The sequence below is a fragment of the Orcinus orca genome, chromosome 8 (assembly GCF_937001465.1).
Source record: "Orcinus orca chromosome 8, mOrcOrc1.1, whole genome shotgun sequence".
In the NCBI taxonomy this organism is placed as follows: domain Eukaryota; kingdom Metazoa; phylum Chordata; class Mammalia; order Artiodactyla; family Delphinidae; genus Orcinus; species Orcinus orca.
The window spans coordinates 98,967,420-98,994,172 of NC_064566.1; the positions used below are offsets into that span (position 1 = coordinate 98,967,420).

Genomic DNA, 26,753 nt, shown 5'->3' on the forward strand with positions numbered 1-26,753 from the left:
ATACAGTTGGCCCTTGACCAACACGGGGGTTAGGGGAGCTGACCCTCCATGTATTGATATAACTTGTAGTTGGCCCTTCACGTCCTCTGATTCAACAAATAACTAGTATTTACTATGGCAAAAATACGCATGTCAGTGGACTGGTCAGTTCAAAAATGTTGTTCAAGGGTCAGCTGTACTTTCCTCCTGGACAGAAAGTTGGAGGCTTTTCTAGCCTGTGCCCTCTCTGCTTGATGCCCTCCCTCCTTATCTTCTCAGGGGAGCCCCTGGCAAGAGAGCTAACCGGCCTCTTCCTCCTCTGGGCTGGCCAAGCATCTCATTCATACTTTGTTCGAGCCCCTATTTACCATGATAAAAGATAATTATTTGAATGAGCCTCTTTCTCATTAGGCTGTGAGGTCCGTGGCAGCTTATCTTTTCGTCTTTTTTTTTTTTGTCATTACTAAACACAATGCCTGATAAATGAACGAATAAGCATCCTAAATATCAGGTTACGGTTCAAGTCCATTGTCTCCTTTGTCTCCCTCAGTAGAAATGAACAGCTAACCTCTATACAATGATCCTTATGATTCATGGGTCCTGTGATGGATGCCCGCTTTCCATCTCTTCTCCTGACATCATCATCATATTAGTAGAGAGGTGCTGGGCCAGGAATCTGCACACCTGGGTTCTAGCTCTGACTGTCACAAGTCACTCTTTGGAGACTCTGTGTTCTATCTGTATTTTGTTTTTGCGTATGTGAGCCTCTCACTGTTGTGGCGTCTCCCGTTGCGGAGCACAGGCTCCGGACGCGCAGGCTCAGCAGCCATGGCTCACGGGCCCAGCCGCCCCGCGGCATGCGGGATCCTTCCGGACCGGGGCACGAACCCGCGTCCCCTGCATCGGCAGGCGGACTCTCGACCACTGCGCCACCAGGGAAGCCCTGTGTTCTATCTGTAAAGGAAGGGGGCTGAAAGCCATTGTCTCGAGGGTTCTCATTATCCTCAGCATCCTACAGGAGAGCGGATGGGAGGGGGAGGGGCCTTCAGATGTGAGACGCATGACTCTTCTCCAGGAAGTTTCACTCAGTCATTTAAACTTTAGTTTGATTTTGGGTAACCTATTTGTTCATTCATTCACGCAACGAAACCTACGGCCAAATAGTACCATTCACTTATATGTCTCAAAAGGCCCAATAGGTTTTGGAATCAGAGCATTTCTAAGTTGGATATTGCTCTGAGTTCTGGCTCCATGTTCTAGGAGATGTGTAACATGGGACAAGTCCCCATCTGGGTTTCAGGTTTTCTCACGAGCAGAGTGTGTATAATAATCCCTCTGTCGTAGCTGTTGAGAAAACGAAATGGGAAAATGTATGTAAGCATCCAGCGTGGTGCCTGGAGTACACGTGTTCAGCACTTGGTCATTTCCCCTCTCCTGAATGCAGGGAGCCTTCTCATGGCAGCCCAAGACCCAGCCAACTTAAACAGGAGAAACTCACTCATACTTGAAACTCTTCACCTTCTTTCCCCATCTCTACCTTTATGCCTACTTTGTAAAAAAATAGGCTGTTTGTAAGAGAGGCTTCAGACACAGGGCAATACCAACATCTATCCCAGAAGAAGATTTTGAGGAATGATAGAATTTCAGGAGTGAAGGTTTCAGGGAGGAGTAGGAATTTCATCACTTACAGGTCAGCCCCAGTAGAAGCCAGCCAAGTGTGCTGCCTGATACGTGAGCTTTAACTTCAGTAAATCGGAATGAGAAGGGGAACAGGTGTGGGTGTGGGAGGGATTAGAGATTCAGTGCGTGTGTGTCCTGCTGTTTCAATCCCTGGTTAAATATGGTGAAAATAACTTCAGCTGATGGTTAACTCTCTCCAGGTGTGGGCCTGTGACGATCAGTCATCAAGCACTGCTGGCATCGTCAGTGGAATTCTCTAGTCCACCGCTTTTGTCAATGGGGAATTTAAGTCCCCACCCAGCTCTTTCTCCTAGAGACCTGGAAGAGGTTATCACAAGGTCTCAGAAGCTAGAGCTCTAGGCCAATTTTTATTTGCGTTCATTCATTCGTTCAGTTGCCTGGGATTGAAAGAGCATTCTCACTCACGGATTTAAGATGATGGATAATAAATGACATGGCCTGGCCTTCCAGGTCTCCACAACAAGGGGAAGATGAGACTGATAGAAGTAAAGTTGGAAGGTATAGGTAAATGCAGTTTGGGAAAGGCATCCAGGAACAGGAGGAAAAACAAGCTGGGGAGTGTGCTGGGAGCTGGGGAGAGGGTGGGCCCACCATTGTTTGCAAGCTGATTACATGCCAGGTACAGTGCTGTCCTTTGCATATATTTTCTCCCTCTGCATCCCCACCACTCTGCTGGGCAGGTCCAGCCTCCTCCTGTTTTGTGAAGAACAGGCTCAGATGTTTAGCCCCATAGCTGACGTTCCCCACCTGAAAAGTGGTAGAGCTAGAAATGAAATCTTCATCCCGCTGGTTGTAGTGTCCCCAACCTCCGCTTCCAGAAGCACGTGACTCGAGCTGCAGTTAAATGGTAGCTGACCCTGGCACAGCCAGAAGTGGGACAATAAAGGTACCAAAGCAGAAGCGGTAGCGGGGGGTGGAGGTGGCCCCAGAAGGGCATCCTGGGGAGAGCTGGGAGGTAGAACTGGTGGGCTCTGGGAACACAGAGAGCTCGTGCTGCACACCACTTCCCTAGAGCTCTTGTGCTCTCATTCCGTGGGGACGGGAAGCCCAGGTGGAGGCTTTGGGGAGGGGGTAGTGGGGGGAGGTGGTGGAGAGGACGTGGGAACAGCTAAGCGTACCTCTTGGGTTTTCTGGGACAATCTTCACTTGTAAATCATGCCTTTCATTGGCAGGCCATAGACAAAACATTGATATTGACAATTGTTTCAGAAAATAAGGCCCCCACTGAAGTCACAGGGTTAGGAAGTGGCAGGGGGAGGGGTGGCAGTAGCTTGAGGACTGTTGGAAGCCAGATTCGTGGAAAGAGAATTCTGAGCACTCCTGACTCGGGGCCTCTGTGTCCAGGCAGGATCCCCTCAGCCAATTTTCCCAAAGGAAGCCCCCGGCCTTCCTCTTTAAAAATCTCTGGCAAGGAAGCTTCTTAGCTTTGCAATTCCAGGCTCCAAAAATCTCTGCAGCAGATATATTTTTTTGTGGGGGGACCCCATCTTCAGTCCAAGCCCTGGAATTCTTCATATTTTTAGTGCTTTAGTGCCTAGGGAAGAGAGAGGAGAGCAACCGGATCGCATTCAAAAATCCATCTCCTTCCTTCCTTTTTCCTTGCCTCACTCTCCAGGGAGGTGGGTCCCCTCCCAAGTCGTCAGTGACAACATAACTATGTTGTCCTAGGCAGGCTGTCCTAGGCAGGCTCACAGGACACAGGCAGGGAGAAGCCAAGCTCAGGCCAGGACCGGGAAGTGGGGAGCAGGTCCGAGTGGTGGGCAAGGAAGGCTGGGCGCTGGCCACCCTCTAGTGCCTTCGGGGCCACGTCTTAGGAATACATCCACCTGGGACTCTCTGGAGCGCGTTCCCTGGGAATGTCAGCCTGGCCTTGGCCTCTTTACTACCTCACTCTGCGCTGGGTACAGACACATGTGGGTAAAGAGCCTAGGTTTCCCGACAGAACTGATGTCCTGTGTTTAGGCAAATCCCCTGCTTGCCCTGAACCTTTCTTCCTCCACCTCTAAAATGGGGATATCTCATCCCTGAGGTCCACACACCCTTCTCCCAGGGATGCTTTGAGGACAAGTGAGTCAAAGCAAAGAATCTCAAAGCTAAAACTCACCCCGGGATTCATTTTGCCCTTCCTCCACCTCCAGCCAAGTCCTCTCCATAACAATACCCACAGCAGACAGAGGAATGTGCCAGGGCATCGAGACCACCTCTGAAGAAGAACCCACAGCTTCCCCTTGGGTGGGAGCCAAGTTAGAAGTTGTCATGCCAGCTTTTTTTTTTTTTTTTTTTGCTGCATGGCTGTGCATCATCAAGTAATTCAGGCCACTCGGAAAAAAAAAGACTTCTCAAAATGAGGGAGTGATTTGCAGCATCTGTTACTTCCTTTTTAATTGAATCTGTTCTTCTCAGATACTAGGAGTAACTGCCAAAGTCAGCAGTAGGATTCAGCTGTGTACATTTTGAAGGCGCTGGAAGATAAATTTCTGTGCGCTGTACGGATGCAGCCTGTACAGAAACCAGATGGCCATCTGTCCCCGAGGTCCTCTCGTGAGCAGTGGCCGATCTGAAGCTCTAGGGTGAGGAGGTCACTAAACTCTCCTAAGGAGCTGCCTTGGTGAACACGTGCCCAGGGTGGTCTTGGAAGCTTCCTCCAGGGGGTTGGGAGGGTGTCACACGAGACAGGCTTTCTCAGCAGCCGAAATGGACCCAGAGGTGCTCATGCCTCCTTCCATCCTGCTCCCCGCTGAGTGATGGTTTGGCATAGCCAGGATCCAGTAGGTTCTAGTATCTTGCACTCTCCAGGCTTGTGGCGAACCAGGAGGGCTACCAAGGGAGGCTCTGGAATACCTTGCCCCACAAAGTGCCCGACTGGAAGAGTTTAAGTGCTTGAGGCAAAGGGAGGAGTCAACGGGCTTGGCAGGTCCCTTCTAACCCGCGAGGTTAGAGACACGCACACACATACACTCACATGTGCACACACAAAACCTGGAACCGTGTAAAGCTCCAATAGCCCAGCTTCTTAAAGACAGTTGTGGGGGGGCTTCCTTGGTGGCACAGTGGTTAAGAATCCACCTGCCAGTGCAGGGGACACGGGTTCGAACCCTGGTCCAGGAAGATCCCACATGCCGTGGAGCAACTAAGCCCATGCGCCACAACTACTGAGCCTGCGCTCTAGAGCCCGTGAGCCACAACTACTGAGCCCACGCGCCTAGAGCCCGTGCTCCGCAACAAGAGAAGCCACTGCAATGAGAAGCCTGCGCACCGCAACTAGAGAAATGCGTGCAGCAAGGAAGACCCAACGCAGCCAAAAATAAAAAAATAATAATAAAAACAGTTGTTGGCGGGAGAATTGGGGATTTTGCTCCAGGCAGGACGGGTGAGTGATGATGGTACAGGGATGTACGCTTCTGAGCTGAGCTCCAGAAAGTTAACTGGACAGTCATCTTTCTTATCTAAATGCGTACTTTCTGAGCCTGAATAACGAGAATTGGGAGATTGTGATGCCCCAGTGTCTCAGCCTTCTTGTGACGTGAGACTTGACAGAGGAGCTTGGTATCAGCGTTCCCCATTTCAGGCGGGGAAGTTGGGGCTCAGAATGGGGAGGAGGCTTTCCCTCAGGTGCACAGAAGGCATGCAGTAAATCCTCAGTGCAACACCGTGTGATGAAGGGGAGGCCTTGGTTTGGGAAGTAAAAAGCCTTGTGCTCGGCCGACATTGTAGAATCAGAGGAGTGTGTATAGAAACATAGACCTTAGCCACTTGAGGAAGGCACGGAGTTGTAAGGGCGCAGGTCAAGATCTGCAGATGGGAAGGGAACTCCCTGGCGGTGCAGTGGTTAGGACTCGGCCGTTTCACTGTTGAGGCCCGGGTTCAATCCCTGGTCGGGGAACTAAGATCCCAGAAGCTGCGCGGCTCGGCCAAAAAAAAAAAAAGATCTGTAGATGGGAAGGCCCTTGGGGAGGAATATCCCATGGAAATAGAATAGAAGGAAAATCATAGCGTTAGCCTCTGGGGAGCGTATGTTACTTGTTCAAGGAGATAAGCTTCTTGTTAGCAAATGTAACTGAACTATAGACAGCTTGCATTTTTCTGATAGCCATGCCCAGATTCTTGGTAAGAGGGTTTCAGAGAATCAGAGTATTTTATTTTGGGGACTTAGAGTTTACTTATTCTAGTCAAATCTGGCTACATGTCACAATCATCTGGGGAGTTTTTAAAAATAGTGATGTTCGGAGTTCTTCTCTGAAGATTCTGATGCACTAGGTCTTGGTGGACCTGGGGACCTGGAAGGTATATTTTGACTGAGCTGTACCGGTAACCCAGATGTGTGGCCAGCACAGTGACCTGCTCTAATGCAGCCTTCCATGTCAGAAATCATCTATGACTAACGAAACAGATTTTATGTAGCTCACAGCACTGGCTGGAACCTGGATGACCAGGTTCTGACACAGGAACCAAGGACACTGCTGCCACCACCTCTACACTTTGAGTCACTCCTTTAAGGGTCCAACTCCAGCTGATTGGCTAAGTCCAGGTCATATGGCTGGATATCATCCGGCAGAAAGTTGAAAGAGAGAACATCTGCCCCATAGGCTTCCTTAGGGGGCTCCCGCTCCCCCCATTGGGATGCCCCCTCAATAAGAAGGGTGTTTGGATACTGGATGGCCAAGGCAACAGTGCTCCCTACAAATTCCCTCTGTCAAAGGAATGCCACCAAGAGTTCATCAAGACTATGCTGGGCCCCCCGTGGTCGTGGAGCTCTCCACCTTACAAGGCTATCCATTCTAGCTCTGGACATATTCCATGATTAGGAAGTTCTTCACAAATCCACCTCCCTGAAATGGCTACGCATTGGCCCTCAGGTTCAAGTCTTTTTCCAAATCCCAGCTAAACCTCTGGGACATTTAAGAAAAACTTCTGAGCTTCCTCTTCTACTTTTACTTTAAAATCTGGAGCAATTGAGAGGCAGACCCCTTCCTCCAGGAATTTGGTCCAGATACAGCATGATAAAAAGGAGAAAGCACAGGACTGATCTCGGTCCTGGCTCTGAATCCGAGCTGTGCTGCTTCTTAGCAGTGAGACTTGGGCCAAATTAGTTTCTTCAGCAGAAGACTGGAGATACTGATGATGGCAGGGATTAAGCTCACACACTTTACCAATGAGCTTATTCCTTCTAGCCTTGCTCTCAGTGAAGCAATGCCAGCTGACGACAGGAAGGCAGGGTAGGATGGTGGTTAAGAGCAGAGGTGCCAGGAACACCTGAGTCTGAGCCCAGGTCCCACTCACTATCTGCATAACCTTGTACAAATGATTTATCTTCTCCTTCGCTCATCTGTAAAATGGGCATAATAATAGTAGCGACACCATAGAGTTGTCCTAGAGATTAAGTGAGGTAAATGTCAAAAGGCTTACGTGGTGCTTGGTACATAAATAACATTCAAGAAGTGTTATTTCTTGTTCTTATTGATTGGCAGTTGGGGGTGTGACTCCTTGATCCAGAAGGATTTTTCATCACTGCCATTGGGGGAGGTGGCTGCCTCTTTCAGGAGAGTCGTAGCCCTGCTGTCAGTGTCCGTGAGGAAGGAGACAGGGCACGTGCTGGTTTATTAAGTTTTGGCAGAGATCATCCTGGAAGCTTCTGAATCAGTAGATGCCTGTGACTGGTGGGGCTTCAGCTGAGCTCCTGTCACTGAGGGCCATTGACCCCATCTGTCGCCAGAGGAGACACAGCAGATCTTGCTGGAGAAACACTGATCAGAGTCCAGAATGAAAACTGCTCCTCTCCTCTTCCTACTCCTCCCACCCCATCTGCTTCTGTCCCCCGCTCCCTTCAAAGCACACACAGAGACACACACCCTTTTTTCCTCTCTCTCTTTCAAAACAGGGAATAATTAAAAAACCCAAATCCAAACATCCAGCAGAAGTTTATGCTTGAGTCTTAGAACACAACATATGGCTTCCCAGTCATTGCCAGATTCTGCAAACCGCAGAGAGAGAGAAGTCTTCGGCCTCCACCACGGCCCCGCCAGCTTTGGGACCATTTGCCGCAGGGTCGGCACCCCTCCCTCGAAGACGAGGGGTCCTGGAGTTCAACCCCTTGACTTTTAGTCATAATTCCATCTTCCTCGTTTGAAAACGTTCCAAGAATGGCGGGCATTCAAATGCTTTTCTTCCCTCTTTTTTTTTTTTTTTTCGGTACGCGGGCCTCTCACTGCTGTGGCCTCTCCCGTTGCGGAGCACAGGCTCAGCGGCCATGGCTCACGGGCCCAGCCGCTCCGCGGCATGTGGGATCTTCCCGGACCGGGGCACGAACCCGCGTCCCCTGCATCGGCGGTCGGACTCTCAGCCACTGCGCCACCAGGGAAGCCCTTCTTCCCTCTTCTTGCCGATCTATTGCTCACCTTCTGCGTTGGGTTTAGAGGCACTGGGGACCACGGAGAGGATTCGGATATGGAATTTTCTGGTCACGTCCCACTGCCCCTCTGTAGGGGCAGAAAAGCTGTGTGGTGGCAGTAGCAAGCTGGGGCTGACGAGAACCCCAGGAGGAAGGGGACTCGAGGCATGAGTAGGAGCCGTGCTGAACCACACAAGGAATCTCCGCTCTGAGGCTTGGGCCAGTAAGAGCCCCTTTCATCTTCTGCGGCCTTTGCCTGGGAGCTCTTACTTTCCAGTCGTGGCTGCTCCGTAGAGAGGTCTGGGTTATAGACACGTAATCTCTCCACTGGGCAGATAACGCAACCGGCATATGGGCCGATGAGATAAGATTCTTGTCTGTGAAGTCCAGATTTCCAAATCTTGGCTGTCAGACCAGGCTGAAGAGGGGTGTCCTAGAATGGTTGGGGAAGGGGGGAATCAAAGGAAAATCTTCGCCTTTCCTCCCAGTGGAAGCCTCAGCCTCCTACCTTGTGAATCACAGAGGGAGTCGTGTTCTGGCAGGAGCTGAGCTGGGGTGAGCGTGGGGTATCCTCGCCCCGCCCACCCCAGGCCACCTGGATCCTGTGGGCTCCACCGCATGCATTAGGTGTGGCTACGGCTGCAGATCAGTAGAGGCAGAAGCATGACAAACAGCAAAGGTGCTTGTGAATGTCCATTGCCCTCTTTGGGGGCCGGGGGCATGGTGGCTATAATTAGCTTCTCTAGCACTCTGTGTGCACAGAGGGGGAAACAAGCCCTTGGAGAGTGTATATTTTCCACTGCTGTACCCCGTGATGTCACCACAGGTGCCTTCTGGCTGGCCCCAAGCTTCTCATTCTCCAGGAACTGCCGTGCCTGTCGGTGGTAGTTTTGTAACTCTGAAAAGTCCCAGGGGGTCTGGTCAACCACCAGCAAATGATTTCCTGTTCCCTTCCCCTGCTACCCCACGATGGCCCAGCCCCCATGACACCGGGCCAGCGCTCGCTCGGTGAGAATGAATTCAACTCTAAGTGGATTTCTCACCCAAGTTTTAAACAACTCCAGGAAAGCAGACGCACACGTACCTAGTCAGATGTGTAAAATACAAGTCAGGTAGAACTGCTTTTCCTGTTCTAAAATGACCTATCCGACAGCCCTAGCGCCTTGGGTTCCTGGCAGATCCCTGAGACATTAGTACATGGCATCAACGTTTAGAGCTGGGCGGGCTTGTGGAAGGAACGAGCTATGAAGTCTGATGGCCTTGCATTTGAACCTCAGCTCTGCTGCCTTCAGCCGTATGACCTTGGGCAAGTTATTTAACCTTTGAGTACCAGCTTCCTGGCCTGTAAAATGGGGTAGTGACTTGCCTCATAGGATTGTGTGAGGATTAAGTATGATATATATAAAAGCAAATAACAGAGCATTCCTCAGACACTGAATAATGGTAGTTTTTGTATTAACAGCACAGATGAAAGAATCTTTGTGATTGGAGCTGATAAAGATGGGCAGAGATTAAAAGCTAACTCATGGAGTGTGTGTCTTTTGTGGAGAGAAGGATAATGTTCTGTGTTAGAATTTGAGTCAATTTGGAGTAGAAAGAGGATAGTTCAACTGCATCTTGCTCCTCCAATATGATACAAAATCCTCTGACGGACTAGCACGATTGCAGTTAAAAATACTACTTCCTGAGCATTTACCATGTACCATTGTTCTAAGAATCTCATAAGTAATGATTGTCTTAATCCTCATTAGAACCCAAGGTGGTGGGTATTATAATTGTCCATTTTACAGATGGATTAGCCGATGCACTGAGGTTAAAAGTAACTGCCCAAGACCATACAACTAAGAATTGGAAGAGCCAGAGAGTCAATTCCCTCTCTGAGCTTCCTTTTTCTCCTGGGGAGGGGGCAGTTTAGAGATTCATAACGTCCAAAATTCTCTGTCTCTCCTAAATTTACCTGGGGAACTTTCTGGAGTATGTGGAAATTTGAGAGTTACTTAGTGATGTTTAGTGATGGAAAAAGAAACCATTTAGGAAGCTTTCAATGACCTGAAACTCTTTAAAAGTATTACATATTCACTTGCCTCCTTTTTCACTTCTCTTTTCTTGTCTTTGCTCTTCCTCTTCCTTAAAATGAGTCTCTGTGGTATATATACTTCATTAGCTCATGAGAACCAAGCTCCTATCCTATAAGTCAAGGAGTATATTTGAGATTGTTAAGAAAGCCAATACTATGAGTTCTCATCACAAGGTATATAAGTATATAAATTATATATATTTTTTCCTATTTCTTTAATATTGTGTCTATATGAGGTGATGGATGTTCACTAAACCTATTGTGGTCATCATTTCATGATGTACGTAAGTCAAATCATTATGCTGCATACCTTAAACTTATACAGTGCTGCTTATTTTATATCTCAATAAAACTGAAAGAAAAAAAAAAGCCTCTGATCAGAGGTTGTAACAGTCCAGCTTAGCATCTTGAGAGATCATTGCAGCTGTTTCTCTTCTTGCAAAGCCTAAAGCATTAAAAAACAGATTCTTTAAGAATAAAACTTCTCGAAGAGTCATCTGCACTGGCTGTTTCTACTTCCTTTCCTCCTCTTCTCTCATAAACTGATTTCACCCAGGCTTTTGGTCCCACCTCCTGCCCAAACTGCTCTTGTCGAGGTCAGCAGTGGCCTCAGCATCACCACATTTGGTCAATTCTCCATCCTCCTTGTGTCCATCCATCAGTGGCATTTGATCCAGGTGACCCCTTCTTCCTTCCTTGATAACACCTGGCTGCCAGGAGTCTCTTCTCTTGGTTCTCCTACCTCAATAGCTGCTTCTGCTCTGACTCCTAATCCCCTCACCTCTAAATGTTGAAGCCCCCCAGACTGAAACACCGACCGCTTTACTTCTCTGTCTCATCAGACTCCTGGCTTTAAATTCCATCCATATGCTGACAACCTGTATACTTATATTCCCAGCCCAGCCTCCCCTCCTGTTTTCCAGCTCCATATTCACCATCTCCTTAGGATGTCAGATGGGCATCTCAACCATGCCTCCTCCTACAGAGTTTTCCCCTCTTCAGGTATGGTAACTTCATTCTTCCAGACGGTCAAGCCCAGCACCTTGGAGTCATCCTCAATGCCTCACTTTTTCTCACGTTCAACTGATCAGCAAATCTGTCGGCGTCACTGCTTCATACTCACCAGATCGCTTTCATCTCTCATCTGTATTATTGCAATTGCCTCCAAACGGATCTCTCTGTTTTCACATTTGCTCTCCTACAGTTTCTGCTCATCAGCATATCCAGAGATCCTTTTACAATGTAGGATGGATTATATCACTCAAAACACCCTAGTGTTTTCCCCATCACAGTCAAAGTAAAATGTAAAGCCTTCAAGTCCCTATCTGGTGTGTTTCCTTGTCACCTCTCTGAGTTTTATCTCCTTTCACCCTCCTTGCTCTTTGAACCGAAGCCACTGATTGATCTACTTACTGTTCCTTGAACACACGAACGGTGCTCCTGCCTCAGGCCTTTTGTACTTGCTGGTCCCTCTGCCAGGAATGCTCTTCACATAGACGTCCACATGGTTGCCTCCCTCACTGGTTCATTTATGATCTTATTGGACCACCCTGTATAAAATAGAAATCCCTTCCCATCCTTCCTTGCTTTATTCTTTTCCAAAACACTTACCATAAGATGCATGTATTTATTTATTCGTTATAATATCTGTCCTCTCCCTGAAAATATAAACTGCATGAGGGTGAAGATTTTTGTATGTTTCACTCACTGCTGTATCCCCAGGGCCAGAACAATGAATGGCTGGCACGTGGTAGATGTCCCATTAATATTTACTAAGAGAGTAAATGACTCTAGGTCAGTTTCTACAACAGATTCCGAATGACCAGCCCAGCTCTCTGTGGAATTCTGTTCACTCAGAGTGCGTAAATCTCCCACACTATTGAGGGTAGGAGTCGGGGCATGGTGGTTGGGAGGGCCACTAGACCTTTTCTGCTATAAATTCTTTTTCCATCTGATGGTATTTACCATCCCAAGATTTCAGCTCTGGCTCCAGACTTGCCTGAGGATGTTTGTCAGGAAGAACTGGACTAAGAATTCAGTGATTCTCAAGATGGTTTCCCTGAAAAGGTCCTTGTGGAACACCACCCGTTTAAAAGTCCTGAATCCAGACTGCCTGTTACATTCTCGGAGGCATTATTTAAAGTATTTCCAGTGGTGCGGGGGCAGGAGGTGTGAGCTACTTTTGTTACTTAGTGGTTTCAAAAGCCTTCCAGAATCTCTTTCCTTATTACCCCAAAGAATTTGCTCACTCTTAACCCTTCTCTACCGTCACCTAACATAACCTCTTAGACTTCATAGCTCATCAGCAGATCTGTTCGTGCATTTCATCTGCACCTCCAACTCTTAGTGGGTGAAATTGAGAAACACGCCACTCCCTTCTTTTGGGATGTCTCTTAGGAGAGTGAGACTTCTTTTCCTTGGAGAGGCAGAGAATGATATTCATAGAAGATACTTTTTATTGAATGAACCAGTTGCACAGACTTTTAATTCCTTGGAGAATGTTCCATATTCATGGTACAGCGCATTAGTCCTAATACTTTTAAAGAATGAAAACTGCGTTGTATTTGCGTGGTTTTCCATCATGCTCTGCAGCCCTTCACATCTGTTGTTTCATTTGACTGTCATGAAGCTTCCTGTAATAGACAAGTTGTATCCAATTTTACAGATGAAAACAGGAGCATTGTTGGGTCCTAGTGACTCACTTAGGACCGCCCTTGATCGACGGACGGCCCAGTCCATCTCAGGTCTTTGGTGCTCCCACTCCCTGGCCTTCAGCGCTTGGCCTCCCCCCAGTATTGATAGGTGTCCCTCTGGTTCTCCCCTGCACTCCTGGAGCTCAAGTCCCTGTCTCAAACACTTGATGATTGCCTTTTCCTGTGGGACTCCATTTCTAGCTTACAGCATCCTACTGTTGGTTCTGCCAGGTTCTGAGGGGGCGGGCTGGGGAATGTCTGTGTCTGGGGACTGTTCTTTCCCTAGAAGGATGCTCAGTGGAAGAAGGAACCGTCATGAATGAACCGTAGGATCCATGGCTGGCTGCCCTTCCCGTGTTCATGGGTCCCCAAGCTCCAACCTGGTCTAGAGTTGGGCTTCCTCTCTGGACATCCATTGGGAAGTCACATCCTTTAGAAATCTTCCACTTGTAAGTCAGGCAGCCCTAGGGGGTAACCTTGAAGCATAATACTCAGACTGGTATTTCTTTGACCACAGAATTATAGCAATGACCACCTTTGTATAGTGCTTTAAGGGTTACGACCATGCTTCAGAAGCACCCAGAGAGTCTTTTAAAATACAGGTTCCTGGACTCCTCCCCTGGACATTCTAATTCAGTAGGTTTAAGAAGGATCCAGAAATCTGTAATTAAAAAAAAAAGGAATTCCTTGACAATTAACCTGGCTCTGAAATCACTATTTAGATTACAAAGCCCTTTTGTTTATAATACTTCATTTGTTCCTTACAGCACACGAGGAAGCTGTTAACCTCTTTTGCAGATGGGGCTCAAATATGGTAAATGACTTATTCCAAATTCCTAAGTTAGGGAATGGCAGAGCCAAGCCTCCAGCCTCAGGTCTTTGTCTCCAAACCTGGTTCTCTTTCCACTCCGTTCTCCCTTAAGAGACTCCTTCCTTCTCTCGGTTGCCCTGGGGTATTGGTTTTCCCTCATACCCTGATTGCGAGCCAACAGTCTCACTCACCAGGTCCAACTGTTCTCTCCTGAGAGCAGCTCTGAGTAGGTTTGGGGAAGACAGTAGGAATCCAGGCCCTGGGGGAAGCTTTTCCGGCCATCCTTCCATGTCAGGTATCCGGGAATATCAGGCAACAGTGGTGGCCAGGCCCAGCCCCATCCTGGAGGATGTGCAGCCACCACGAGTTGAGTGTTGCAGGGGCCCCAGACCAGCTTTCATGACCAAATAGAACTTTCAGCCCAGTTCCAAGAAAGAATTCTGGAGAGCACAGGCTGAAACCACTGACCGCTGGCATGGAGAGTTGGTGGTAAAGTAAATCTTTCCTCTTTCCATGTGCGTTGTGTTTGGAGCTAGCTCATTTTGGAGAAACCTCAGAATCTCAGGTTTCATTGTAATGGGAAGAATGCAGGGTGGCGCTGGGGGTGAGTATGGGAAACTTTGAATAGATCTTCTGGTGTCTGTGGATGGGGAGATGCCAACGTGTAAGGGTCACGGGAGGGCAGGGCTCCTTTGTTCCAGCCGCCCCATACCATCGGGCACACCGTCCTGCGGCTGAAAGTCTTGCGTTGACTTTGGAGGGGGCCCTCCTCGGCCCCGACTCCCAGTGTGCCTGCTGTCCTTGGGATTTCAGAGGTTAGAACCTGGAGGAACTTTGCTTTAGGAATGGGCACTTGATTTCTAGTTCTTGCATTTATTCATGTAGTATAGGCATCATTATATCATGGTTAAAAGCATGGGCCCAATCTGGCCGTGCCATATACTAGCCTTGTAATTATGTTGCGGAGCCTGTTTCCTCATCCGTAAGATGGTGACACTAGTACCCACTTCCTAGGGTTGTGGTGAGGATTAGACAACGTGTGGCAGGTACACAGGAGGTGCTACCTACTGCTTGCCAAACATCCAGCTCCGTGCCCCACCCCCCCACCCCCGTGGCATATAGGAGAACAGCCATGGACCCCGCCTTGCAGGAGTTCACAGTTTACTGGGAGACAGACAGAGCAGCAGATCACCGTGACATCAAATGGGAAGTCCTGTAATAGAGGAACGTTCAGAGTGTCATGGGGGCACAGACAAGGGGCCGGCCGTGAGGGGCTGGGGCTGGGCCTGAAATGGAGGCGGCTTCCTAGCGGAGATGGTACATTTGATCTTAAACGGTCAGTAGAAGTCCGCCTGATGGAGAAAGAGGGACTAGCATTCCAGACAGAGGCAGCAGCATGAGTAGGGCCACAGAGGCACGTAAACTCTAACATGTGCAGGAAATTATGTCAGGTGGAGAATGTGATGCATCCAAAGGAGGTGGGAGGTGAGGCAGAGGGTCAGTGAGCGCAGGGACCATAAATGCCGAGGGATTTGGACGTCACCCGAAGGAAGTGCACTTGAGGGTCACTGGGGCCGTTGGAGAAATGTGCTCAAGTTTGTATTTTCATGAAATCAGTCGGATTGTTGGGAGAAGTGGAGAACAATAAAAAAGGAAACAAACTAACCGGCTGACTTGAGTCTCTCACCCTGCTTAAAGGTGAGTGTAGGTCATCTCCCCCCATTCAGAGAACACCCGACTCCAACTGTGGCCAACAGACAGGGCATGGAGAACTTGGTGCCGATCCTGCCTGTGACTTTCAAGGTGACCTTGAGAAGGGCCCTTCAAGTGTCTGGGCTCCCAGTTGCTCTGTAGTTCAATGGGGATTGCATACTCGGTCTCCCTACCTCATAGGAGCAGGGTGCTGTACTCTATTCCCGCAAAATGTAGCCCCCTCAGAAGGAAAACTGGGGGTCCAGCGCTTGTTCTATCTTTCTATAGAGTGTATTTGCACTTAATTTTATTATTTAATAGGGAGCATTCTCATGATGCAAAAAGCAACATGATAGAAAAAGTTACCCGTCGCAAGCCTTGCTCCTACCCACCCACCCTCTTGTGCCCCCATTCCCTCCACAAGAAGCCACCCTTACTAGTTCCTTGGGTGTCCTTCTAGCATTTATGCATAATTATGCATAATTATGCATAAACTTATGCAAATTATAGTGAATACAAATTGAGATGCTTACTGTACCCCGTGTCTTATATAAGTCCAGACACTTCTAGAACATGCATCGTTTTCTTCTTCAGGCCATATATCAACAAGCTCTTTGAAAAATAAAAGTTGTGCTTGTCAAGGGCTTTCTGAGTAGTCCAGTTATTTCTTACAAAATGGAATAAAGGAGAGCTTTGCTGTGACATTGTCTCCCTGCTCTGTAAAATAGGGACAACCTTCTGTCTACCCTGACTCCCATGGGGGAAAGTTATAAGTCATTTCACACTGATAAATTACTTCGAGACTTCTGGTGGAAGGGAGTCTCACAGTGGGACTGTCTGATGATTCCTCAGTGAAATATTCCTGCTTTGTTCACTGGTTCCAGGATTTTTTCCTTTTTTTTTAATTTAGACTGCTAATTGTTGAGGGTTTTTCCTCCCCTGCAGCTTTTCCTTTTAAAACCACTGAGTCTTAATGGGCAGCCTGTGTCTCCGCCAGGGCCATGTGGGTCTGATTTTAAGCCGCATCCTGCCAGAGACTCCTGCCTGCACGCATGTGGCTCCCGCCGCTTCTCCCGGCGTCTGGTGCAAAGTCCTTTCTTTTTTTCTACCACATGTGCTGAGCCGCACAGAAGCTTCAAGACTTCACAGCACAGCACAGCAGTAAGCCAGTGCTGGCTGTAATTAGCTAGAATTGCACATTCCTCCTGGTCAGAAAGACATCGTATCTTCGCCTTTTCGTTCACTGTGGAGAATTTCCTGCGTTCTCTAGGTTCGCTGGAGAGGCCTCAGAGGAAGGAAGTTGTCTGTGAAAGGGGGGAGGGGCTCACCCTCTAAGGTCTCTGCAGTTCTCAGGGTACACTTCAATGACACCTTCCGGGGCTGCCTGTCCCAACATCAGGAGGTAACCATGACGCACCGTAGGTTTAGCGGATGCCGGGAGTGGAGACCTCCGAGATATGCACCAGGAGAACACGGACAGTGATGCTATTGTCCGGAAACCACAGAACCTGGTGAATGTTTTGAAAGGGATTTGGTTTTGTTTTACTGGCAAGCTTCTGGAAGTCTTTTCTTGAGGCAGAGAGCTTATGTTAGGTCTTAGGTAGAGCATAAGGCCGTTGTCTCTCAGATGTGGACTTGGTCATGGGGAGCTTAATTCTGGGCCGTGGTTCAAAGCCTTGCTGGTGCCAGCTTTGAGAATTTGAGAAATTCAGGATCCGCCCAAGGAACCAGAGGGATTTTGAACAGTCCCTTCACCCTCCCTGCCCAGCCAGGCAGGGCAGCAGCCATGGGCATATTCTCTATCCTGAGGGCTAACGGCCCTCACCTATAGGAAATTCACACATTAGGGACCATCTTCCGCTCGGGCCTCACCTATAGGAACTTCACAGGTTAGGGACCGTCTTCCACTCTGTAGTCTTAGCCCATGTTGAAGATGAGCTATGCCGTTGTCCCGGGTGGATGTGTACAATCTTTAGGAAGATTCGAGAATCACTGAGCTCCCTTATGGAAGGTTTCGCCATCTATCTGCATTGTTCCCGTGGGCCTCCCTTCAGGAAGACGGACGTTTGAAAGGGCTCTGGGTGCTGCTGGGGAGATGTTCCCCATTGTAAATTGGCACAGACAGCTTTCTGCACTTTCTTCTCGCCAGAACCACTCTCTATGGTATTTCTGTTGGAGCAGGTGGGGTTCAACTTGAGCAGGAAACCCCATGGATTGGGGCCACCAGCCCAGTGTCTAGGTCATAGGTCTGAGCTGATAAGACCCACAAGCACTTCTGTTATAATTAGAGAACTTTCCTGCTCCATTGAACAGCTCCCTATTTAAACATTAGCCTCTCCAGGGAGACACTGGTGACCCCTAGCCCAGCACAGTGTCTGGCTTACTGTGAACACTCAGTCATTGGTTGTTGGGTTGGGTACTTCATTCAACAACATTGCTTGAGCACCTACTACGTGCTTGGTGTTGTGCTAGAATCTGGCAGTGCCTAAATAAGGTAGAGGCCCCGCCCATGAAGAGTTTATAATCTAGAAGGAGAGGCACCGGGGTACTCCCAACATCTGGCACATTGCCAGACACATGGGGGTCACCTGATGGCTTTTGAGCTTGAAGTTATAGAATGACGGAACTGGAGGGCCTTCGGGATTGCAGCGTCCCTCCCTCTCACTTCAGAAATGAAGACACTGATTGGCGAGGGACTTGCATTCAAGGCCACCCAGACAGAGGCAGAGAGAGAACTCGGTCCATGGTCCTCGCTTTCGGCTCTTTGTAGCACCCCTCTCAGCTTGCTTTTGGCGCTTAACGAGAAAGGTCCAATTCTGAAAAGTAAAGGCAGTACCAAAAAGCGTAGGAACCCGCTTGCCCTGCACGCCCGCCGCGTCTCGGTGACCTGAATCCTGTAAGTACTTGGAAACTCCGGACACTGGTTCTCAGACGTGGGCTGCAGAGTGAGTTACTCAGAGGCAGCAGGGGCCCAGCTGCCTGCAGTTCCCACTGAGATGTCATTCTTGGGAGGCCAGAGCTCCCAAGCTGGAGAGTCATCAGTTTGACCTTGTGGCTCTTTGAGCTGGGGTGCCGAATGGTGTTCAGGATAAGGTGTGTGAGAGGTTCTGGTTCGTAAACCACATAGAAGGGCTTTCCATCCTGCTAAAATAAGGCCGGGACCTCGTTTGACCCTGATTCAAACAAAGTAACTGTAAAAAGATGTTGAGATAATCAGGGAGAAAAGAATGTGGATTTGATATTTGATGATACTAAGAAATGCTCACAAATGGTAGAGATGATCATGGCACAGTGACTGTGTTACAGGAAAAACAGTCATCACTTAGAGAGGCATAGGAGGTTGTTTTGGAATACTCTAGGGAAAAAGTAAGTCTTCATAAGAGTTTTGGGGTAAGGTGATATGTATGAGATTTGCTTTAAAATATTCCAGGGGAGGGGCTTCCCTGGTGGCGCAGTGGTTGAGAGTCCGCCTGCCGATGCAGGGGACACGGGTTTGTGCCCCGGTCCGGGAAGATCCCACATGCCGCGGAGCAGCTGGGCCCGTGAGCCATGGCCGCTGAGCCTGCGCGTCCGGAGCCTGTGCTCCTCAACGGGAGAGGCCACAACAGTGAGAGGCCTGTGTACCGCAAAAAAAAAAAAAAAAAAAAAAATTCCAGGGGAAAAAAAAAGTTGGGGAATAGATGAAAAATTTGGCCAAACATTGGTCATTGTAATTACTGAAGCTGGGTGATAAATGCAAGGCAGTTTGTCATACTATTCTCTCTACTTCTGTATGTGTTTGGAAAAGTCCAGAATAAAAAGTTAGAGAAATAGGGCCTAGATCTCTCTCCTTGCCCTCCATGCCCGCCGGTGAAGCCCTTCCAGTCAAGGTGGAGGCTGGCACTGCGATGACAGACCACACGAGGAGGCTACTGCAGGGGCCCTGTAGTAGTTGGCCGAGCCCCTGGCTAATTTAGAGTTGCCCTGAAGGGCTGGACCCTCCTTTGAAGCCCCTTGTACCATGTCAGCCAACAGCCCCATCTCATCCCTGTTGTGTCTCCTCCTCAGCCCGGGGAGCTCAGTGCCATCCTTGGTGTTTACCATTCCCTGCCAAGTGCATCTGCCCATCAGGCCAGCCTCGTCACACTCCCCCAGAGAGGCCCACCTAAGGCAGACTCTGCCGAGCAGGTGACACAACGCATCGCCAACGCTGCACATCGCGGCGTGACAGGGTTTCTCTCTCGACACCCTGCGATGCCGCTATCTGAATCCTTATTCACCCTCAGTCCATGTCTGTCCATTTCCGCTCCCTCCCTGATAGAGGGACCATCGTTATATCTCCCTGCTGGTGGTCTGCAGAAGGATCTGCAGTCACCCACAGCCTTTACAATGTAGAGATTTCACTAGTATTCGTTGGTTTCACTTTTTTCTCTCTTGTCTTACTCATACATGAACTTTTTGTACCCAATCTTGATCTTAGACCAGAGGGTTCCCTTCTGGTCTTCTACGGCTGTGCCCTTTAGGACAGAGTGCAGATTCCATAGGTCCACAGGGACGCGCTTACCTGGAGCCTGTGTCCCTCCCCCTCCCCCTGCCCCCCACAAACACACATCACACACTCTGGGTGTTGAGGACCCAGAGGACTAGCAGGCTGCTTCCTGAGTTTCTTCCCTGTGTCCAGCCTCTTGAGGACAGACACCCCTAGCCCTGAGCATGACCAAGGAGCAGCTGTTTGTGGTGTGAATAGTTTTGACATGCTCCTGAGGTGTCCATACACATGCATGTGAGGACTCTCCTGGTACCCGAAGGAGCCGGGGGGGGGGGGCATAAAAGCGGGTGGGGGCAGAGCGCACATAAAGGGATCAGGGCCAGCCATGTTTTGGCACAAAATGCCAAGGAGTCTGGGAAATCTAACCAGGCCTTGATGAAGGCCAGTGTGTCAAGTAGGAGGATAGGACGTATTTTATTTGCCAGTTTGTTTGCTTGATTTATAGCTTCTAAGCATTAGACGTCGGATAGGTGGGTCTCCCTTGACATTCTTGCCCAGGCTCTGCACATTTTAGGTATCTGTGTCCTAACTGAGACACGGGAATTTTGCTCGTGGCTGGACTTCATCTCATCTCAAGATAAGCTTATGTTCTCCCACAGTATTTCCTGCAGCTTGTAAAATACAACTTGTGAAGTCCTGTTGTAGCACCAGTTACTTCCTGTGTTTATAATGGAGGTGAAATCATGGTTTGCCTTTCCACCACCCTGCTTCCCATTCCCAAACAAGCAAGCCTGAGTTACATAAGCTAACAAGCTAATCTAAAATAACCTTAAAGTGAGGGTCACTTACGTGTGCCAACAACTTTATCTAAAAGTCTTCCCCTGTAATTTCCTATGCTCGTTCAAAGGGACTGGCAGGGTTCTGGCCTCCCTTCAATGGGCATTAGCCGTAAGACCTAAAAAGTTGAGCTATTTTTTAAATTATAGTTTCCCAAAGTGGCTCCTTCTCTTCAAATAGGTGCTGGAATTCCACCTGCCCTCCCTTTCTCCCTCCAATGAAACATTTTCATCTCTCTCAATGAGGTTTTTTTTTTTAACTTTTATTGGAGTATAGTTGATTTACGGTGTTGTGTTAGTTTCAGGTGTATAGCAATCAGTGAGTTCTATTGAAATGCCTGACCTCTTATGGTACACTCATCACTATGTTACCGATCAGGGTTCATGGCCTCCTTAATCAATAGAAATTGATAAGAGGCCAGACAAGGATTTTAGGCAAGGCTTTATTGGGTCTCCTGCTGTAGCAGGAGGGAGCAAAAACAAGTAACTGGTTCCCTTGCTTGCTACTGGAGGGAGTGCAGGCTGGTTCCTTATATGGAGTGAGGGTAGGGGTGTGTCCAGGAGTCGGGCCAGAGGGGTGGCTTAGGCGGTCTGCCCACCCCTTTCGTGTGCTGTGTGCAGGGGCATGCGCAGTACCCTGCTTTTGCTCCCGGATCTTCAGAAGTCGGGCTTGGGTTCTTTTGGGCTTTTTGTATCTTTTCCATAATTTGCCCCAACTGCGCATGCATGCAGTTATTTTTAGTCCCTTACAATTTCTTTGTATTTTGTTACTCAAGGAGACGTTTATCCAGGTACAAGCATTGCAGCCAAGGGCCCCAGCTCCCAGGTTCCAGCTTGTCTCAACTATACCTACGTAATATCAAACAGAAAGGTTTTGAAGGCCTTTGGGAATGTCAGAGCAAACGTCTCCCACCCATATTGGCTGTGTAGTTGGCCTGTCTCTTTAGAGACATTAAGCCCTCATGTTAAATAGCAAATAAGAATACGAAAAAAACACAACGTCTATATGTGTAAAACTGAGTCTCTTTGCTGACAGCAGAGATTGTCACAACATTGTAAATCAACTAAACTTCAATTAAAAAATTAAAATAAATAAGAAAGGACTGTGGATTTGGGGAGGGAGTATTGAGGTCAAGGAAGCAAGTAGGAGGCTTCACATCGACAAAAGAAGTGCTCCCCCCTACACCCCTGCAAACCTTGGCTTCCGCCCCCTCACTGCATCTCAAACCCCAATTAAAGTTTAATCCAAATCATCACAAATGCAAAGTGTTTTCTTCAAGCTCCATTACTTCATGGAGCTCCCAGGTGCCCAATTTAATACATGCTTCAGGGAAAGATGTCTGGCAGGGACTGGATGCAGGTATTGACTTTGGAAAGAGGAGTCCTAACATCCTCAAGTATGTCTGAACATGCTCGAGTATGTCGCTGATCAGTCCCTGGAAACAAGTCCCAGCCATCCAGTTTGCTTGTTTATGTGGCTTGGGCGCCTTGCACCCAAGCTCAGCCCAAATCCAAGCTTCACATTGGCAATCCCTGCCATTCGACGTGTTGGGCTCTTGTCTCTAAATGGGTGTCGACAGACAGAATCTACACTCCTTCTTTCGGAAGTGCATTCATTCATAACCTTTATTCCCCAAACATGTGTTGAGGAGCCCTGCGTGAGGCTTGGGAGGGAAGGGAGACTGATCACAGTGCAGGCCTTGCCTTAAAGGCAGCCAAGCTGTATGAGCGAATTATCATAGTGATGAGAAGAGCGTGTGATAATAGAGGTATGTACAGAAATGTATGAATGCAGGAGAAGTAGTGTCTTGTCTGGAGGACCTGGATGAGGTATCAGAGGAGGGGACACCTGATGTGGACGTTGAATGATGCGCAAGAACAGGGATGGCTGAATAGGGCCATTGACATTTACATTCTCCTCTCGTGAGACTTAACACTTCAAAAGCTTTTGGTTTTCATGAGCACAGAGAGGGCTGGAGGCCTGATGATCCACTGGGGGCCTTATCTACAGCTGCCGTGAGGAGAGAGAGAATGGAAAAGAGGTTCGGATGCTGAGCCAGAGGGAAGGACTCTGCCTGGGCACAGGGGATTTACCAAGGAGAAAGGAAGGGGCTCAGGGGCTGGCCCCACCCCTTTGCTTGGGCGTCAGTCATAGACTTACTAGTTGTTGATGCCTCCAGTATGCCAGTGGGTGGGAACCAGCAGCCCTGAGAGGCCAGTGGGGATAGTTGTCAGCTCTGCTCATCTAAAGACTTGGCATGTGCTTCACATACAAACCTCACTGCAGCCACTGCCTTGATTCCCATCTTGAAATAACTCATCACGGGATGAGTATTTTAAGATGCAGCTTTCATCGAGAAGCTTCCATTAAAGCAATTCCAGTAGAGTGAATAATCATTTCCCCCCCTTCATCAGACATGCTTGTCTTACAGAATTATGATGAGTTCAATTCTCACTTTTTTTAGTCCCATCTTAAAAAAAAAAAAAAAAAGCCCTCAGAGAAATGATCCTGCATCTGTGTTAAAAAGTTTCCCTCTGTGTTTTCAGATCCGTCTTTTCTGGGTCAGCATTTCTCTTTAAGGCTTTCCTTATCACAGTTCTTTTTTTCTTTTTTTTTTTTAACTTCCTGTTTCCTATCGAGCTTTGTATAAACTCATTTTGTCTTAAGCCATTCAGGAGTGAACTTTTCCCCTTTTTTTGCAGGCCAGTACTTTTTCAGCAACTTCTTATTCACTGTACACTCGAAGGTCATGCTTGTTTCAAATGTTTTGACAATCTTCAATTATTTGCACTTAAGGATTTGAGTAGAAAAGGGGAGCTGCATAAATTACCAGCAGAATGACATTAGAGCATGACATAGATGATACCCAGTGACAGGTTCTCCCCATGTGTTTATTCGCCCTTGGAATGTACTTAAGATCTTGTATTTAACACACTAAACTGCTTCATCTGCAATTCTTATGCATAGAATAGATGGGCAACAAAATTTACAGTGGAGAACCAACCCATTGGCATGTGGGTAACAGAAAGCTGGAGTAATGTAACTTTTCTCTACCAGGAATCATAAGGAGAGGCCAGATAAGGAAAGAAGCAAAAGCCTAGACAGACACCAGCCTGACTCACAAAGACCTAGGCTTCATTCCTTTATTTATTCAGCATTTACTGAGCACCTAGTATATGATAGATGCCAGAGGTTGATTGATTGATTGATTTTTTAAGCATTTTAAAAAATTTTTTATTTATTTTGGATGCACCAGGTCTTCGTTGCGGCATGCGGACTTCTTAGTTGTGGCACGCGGACTTCTTAGTTGTGGCATGCAAACTCTTAGTTGCGGCATGCATGTGGGATCTAGGTCCCTGGGATCAAACGCAGACCCCCTGCATTGGGAGCATGCAGTCTTACCCACTGGACCACCAGGGAAGTCCCAGATGCCAGAGATTTAAAGAAGCGAAAGACATTTCTCTATCTTCTTTGGGTCAGTAAAGGCAAACACAGCTTGACAGAAGCCACACAGATGAGTCCCTGGTAGGAACAGTTAACTCCACTGTACTGTCCAGAGTGTGACTCCAAGCTCACTCTGCTCGCCACAGGACAGGCCAGTGAATTAGAGACAAGGTGTTGAGGCAAGGAAGACGACTTAATTCAGAAAGCTGGTAGACAGAGAAGATGGCAGACTAAAGTCTCAAAATAATCATCTTATCGGGGCTTGGATGCCAGTTTCTTTTCTAGCACAGAGAGGGGGAGGAGATGAGGAAGAAAGGTAAAAAGGCCATAAGTTTTGCAAATATCCCCTGGAATGGCCAGCCTCAGGGAGGGGATGTGTTAATTTCTTCTTTCTTGCAGCCATCCACAGGTGGACGGGGTCCGGATGTTTGCCTGAACAAAGGCACTTTGGTTTAACATTCAGGCAGGGGGGCAGGGTTCCCCGAGGCAGGCCATTATGTATAGACAGTATCCTTTTAGTGAACAAAAGCAGCGGAGAGCAAAGGTTAAAGTAAAAGAAACAGACCCAACATGTAGTCGATTTGGCGCATCCCTGTTACAAATATAGAAAAGTACGTGGAAGGCAGGTATGTGTGGAAACGGGAACAGTGTTCCGGGCAGAGGGCCCGAGCATGTACAAAGAGGAGGAAGGAAACAATGTATTGAAGGAGAGAGAGTTCAGGGTTGTTGAGATGTGTGGGAGGGAAATGGCAGGGTTGAGCATAGAAAAGTAGATTTGGGCACCATCATGAAGCACCTTGCATGCCAAATGGAAAAGATTTTGTTCTGTAGGTAACAGCAACTCTCTAAAGACTTAAGCAGAGGTAATATGGTCCAGTCTCAATTCTAGAATAATAACTCTGACAGCAAGGCAGACAGTGTATAAAAGAGGAGAAAGGACTAGGGGACACCAGAGCAGACTTGCCAGGTGAGAGATGAAGCTGTCCCGGCCCAGGACAGAAGAGCTGTAGATGGAACACAGGCGGTACAGCCACCACAGTTAGCATGCTTTGGTAGCCGATAGAGAAGGGGAAATGAGGAAGATGGGCAAGTTGAGAACGGTTCATAATTTCTCCTTATTTCAATGCCATGACCGATTTTCGAAATGCACAGGTTAAAAACGTCTACTGCTAAAGTACAGCCCCTGCTGCCTCTCGGTGTTTCTCCAGCTCCTTTCAGAAATGGGTAACTCATCCCTAGAATTTTGAGGGGGACACAGCCTCATTCTGCATACCTGACTCTGAGGAATGCAGAGGACTGGTAACATACAAGGCTCAGGCTTTTAGCTTTTTCCTCTTTAATTTAATAAACACCTTTGGCATCATGCTAGAATGTAAGGCATGTCGAGTGAAGACCTGGTCCTTTTCCTCCATAAGCTTGTAAGCTTATGGAGGAGAAAGACAGGTACAACATTAAATATTAACCAAGGCAGAATGAAAACCTAAGGGCTGTGGGAGCACAGAGAGAAGCCTAGGAGGATGCAGGAGGGTTTCCTGTACCAGGTGGTGTTGGGGCCAGGCTGTTCGTGTTTGCTGAGTATCTACCACATGCCCCGTACTTCCCTCAGCACTGAGAATAACAGTCAAATATATATATATACACAGTAAGGAGGAAGAAAAACACTACGTAAGTCGTTACAAGCACAGTGAATACTGGACGAGAGAATTGCAGGATGTCATGAGGGTAAGTAAGTGAGAGCTTAGTCTAAGGAATCAGCGAAAGCAACCCAGAAGATGTAACCTGGGATGTGAAAAATGAGCCGAGATATTGGTGTAGGAGAGGGAGAGAGAAGTACGTGTTCCCTTGCTCCGTTGTGAGAAGATGTGTTCAAAGAATGGAAAGAAATCTAATGTGACAAGAGCATATAGAGAAGGGGGAGTGGCCTTAAGAAAGCCTAGGAGGGGCCCGAAAATCTGTCAGACAGGCTTGTTAGCCATGGTGAGGTCCTGGCACTTTATCCTAAAGGAAGTAGGGAGCTATGGAGGTTTTAAGCAGAAGAGTGGTGTGATGGCTGCATATTTGGAGAATAAATTGGAAACGGCAAAACTGGAAGCTGCTGCGGTAGTCAGAGTGAGCGGCAGTGGTGGCTTAGAGAGAGGAGATGACAGATTGAAGAGACCAGGGGTGGAATAAATTCAGGAGCAGACCTGGGCAAGAAAGGAAAGAGAGGAAGAAGTTAGGAGTTGATCTTAAGCTTCTCATTTGGGAAGTGGGACAGATGGTGTGTTATTAACTGAGAGAATCTGGAGAGAAACAGGTTTGCAGGGGAAAAGGTGAGTTTGGTGTTTGAACACGTGAGGTTTAGTACAAGCAAGATATTCAAGCAGAGATTAACAGGAAGGAACGTGTTATGGAAGCACAAAGGTTAAGAGGGAGAAATGGAGCTTCCCTGGTGGCGCAGTGGTTGAGAGTCCGCCTGCCGATGCTGGGGACACGGGTTCGTGCCCCGGTCCGGGAAGATCCCACATGCAGCGGAGTGGCTGGGCCCGTGAGCCATGGCCACTGAGCCTGCGCATCCGGAGCCTGTGCTCCGCAGCGGGAGAGGCCACAGCAGTGAGAGGCCCGCGTACCGCAAAAAAAAAAAAAAATTTTTTTTAAAAAAGAGGGAGAAATGGTTGGTACAC

General features: G+C 48.2%; 1 protein-coding gene and 1 long non-coding RNA gene across 4 annotated transcripts in view; one reads left to right on the forward strand and one right to left on the reverse strand.

Moving 5' to 3' along the window:
* The window catches only part of UBASH3B (ubiquitin associated and SH3 domain containing B), a 141,356-nt gene that overhangs the window by 46,400 nt on the left and 68,203 nt on the right, over nucleotides 1–26,753 (forward strand). The gene's annotated exons all lie outside the window — the stretch shown is intronic.
* LOC117196954 (uncharacterized) lies at nucleotides 12,584–14,317 on the reverse strand. The gene is made up of 2 exons (XR_004477402.2): nucleotides 13,841–14,317; nucleotides 12,584–12,778 (listed from the first exon to the last, which is right to left on the reverse strand). It is a non-coding gene; the product is annotated as an uncharacterized LOC117196954 (long non-coding RNA).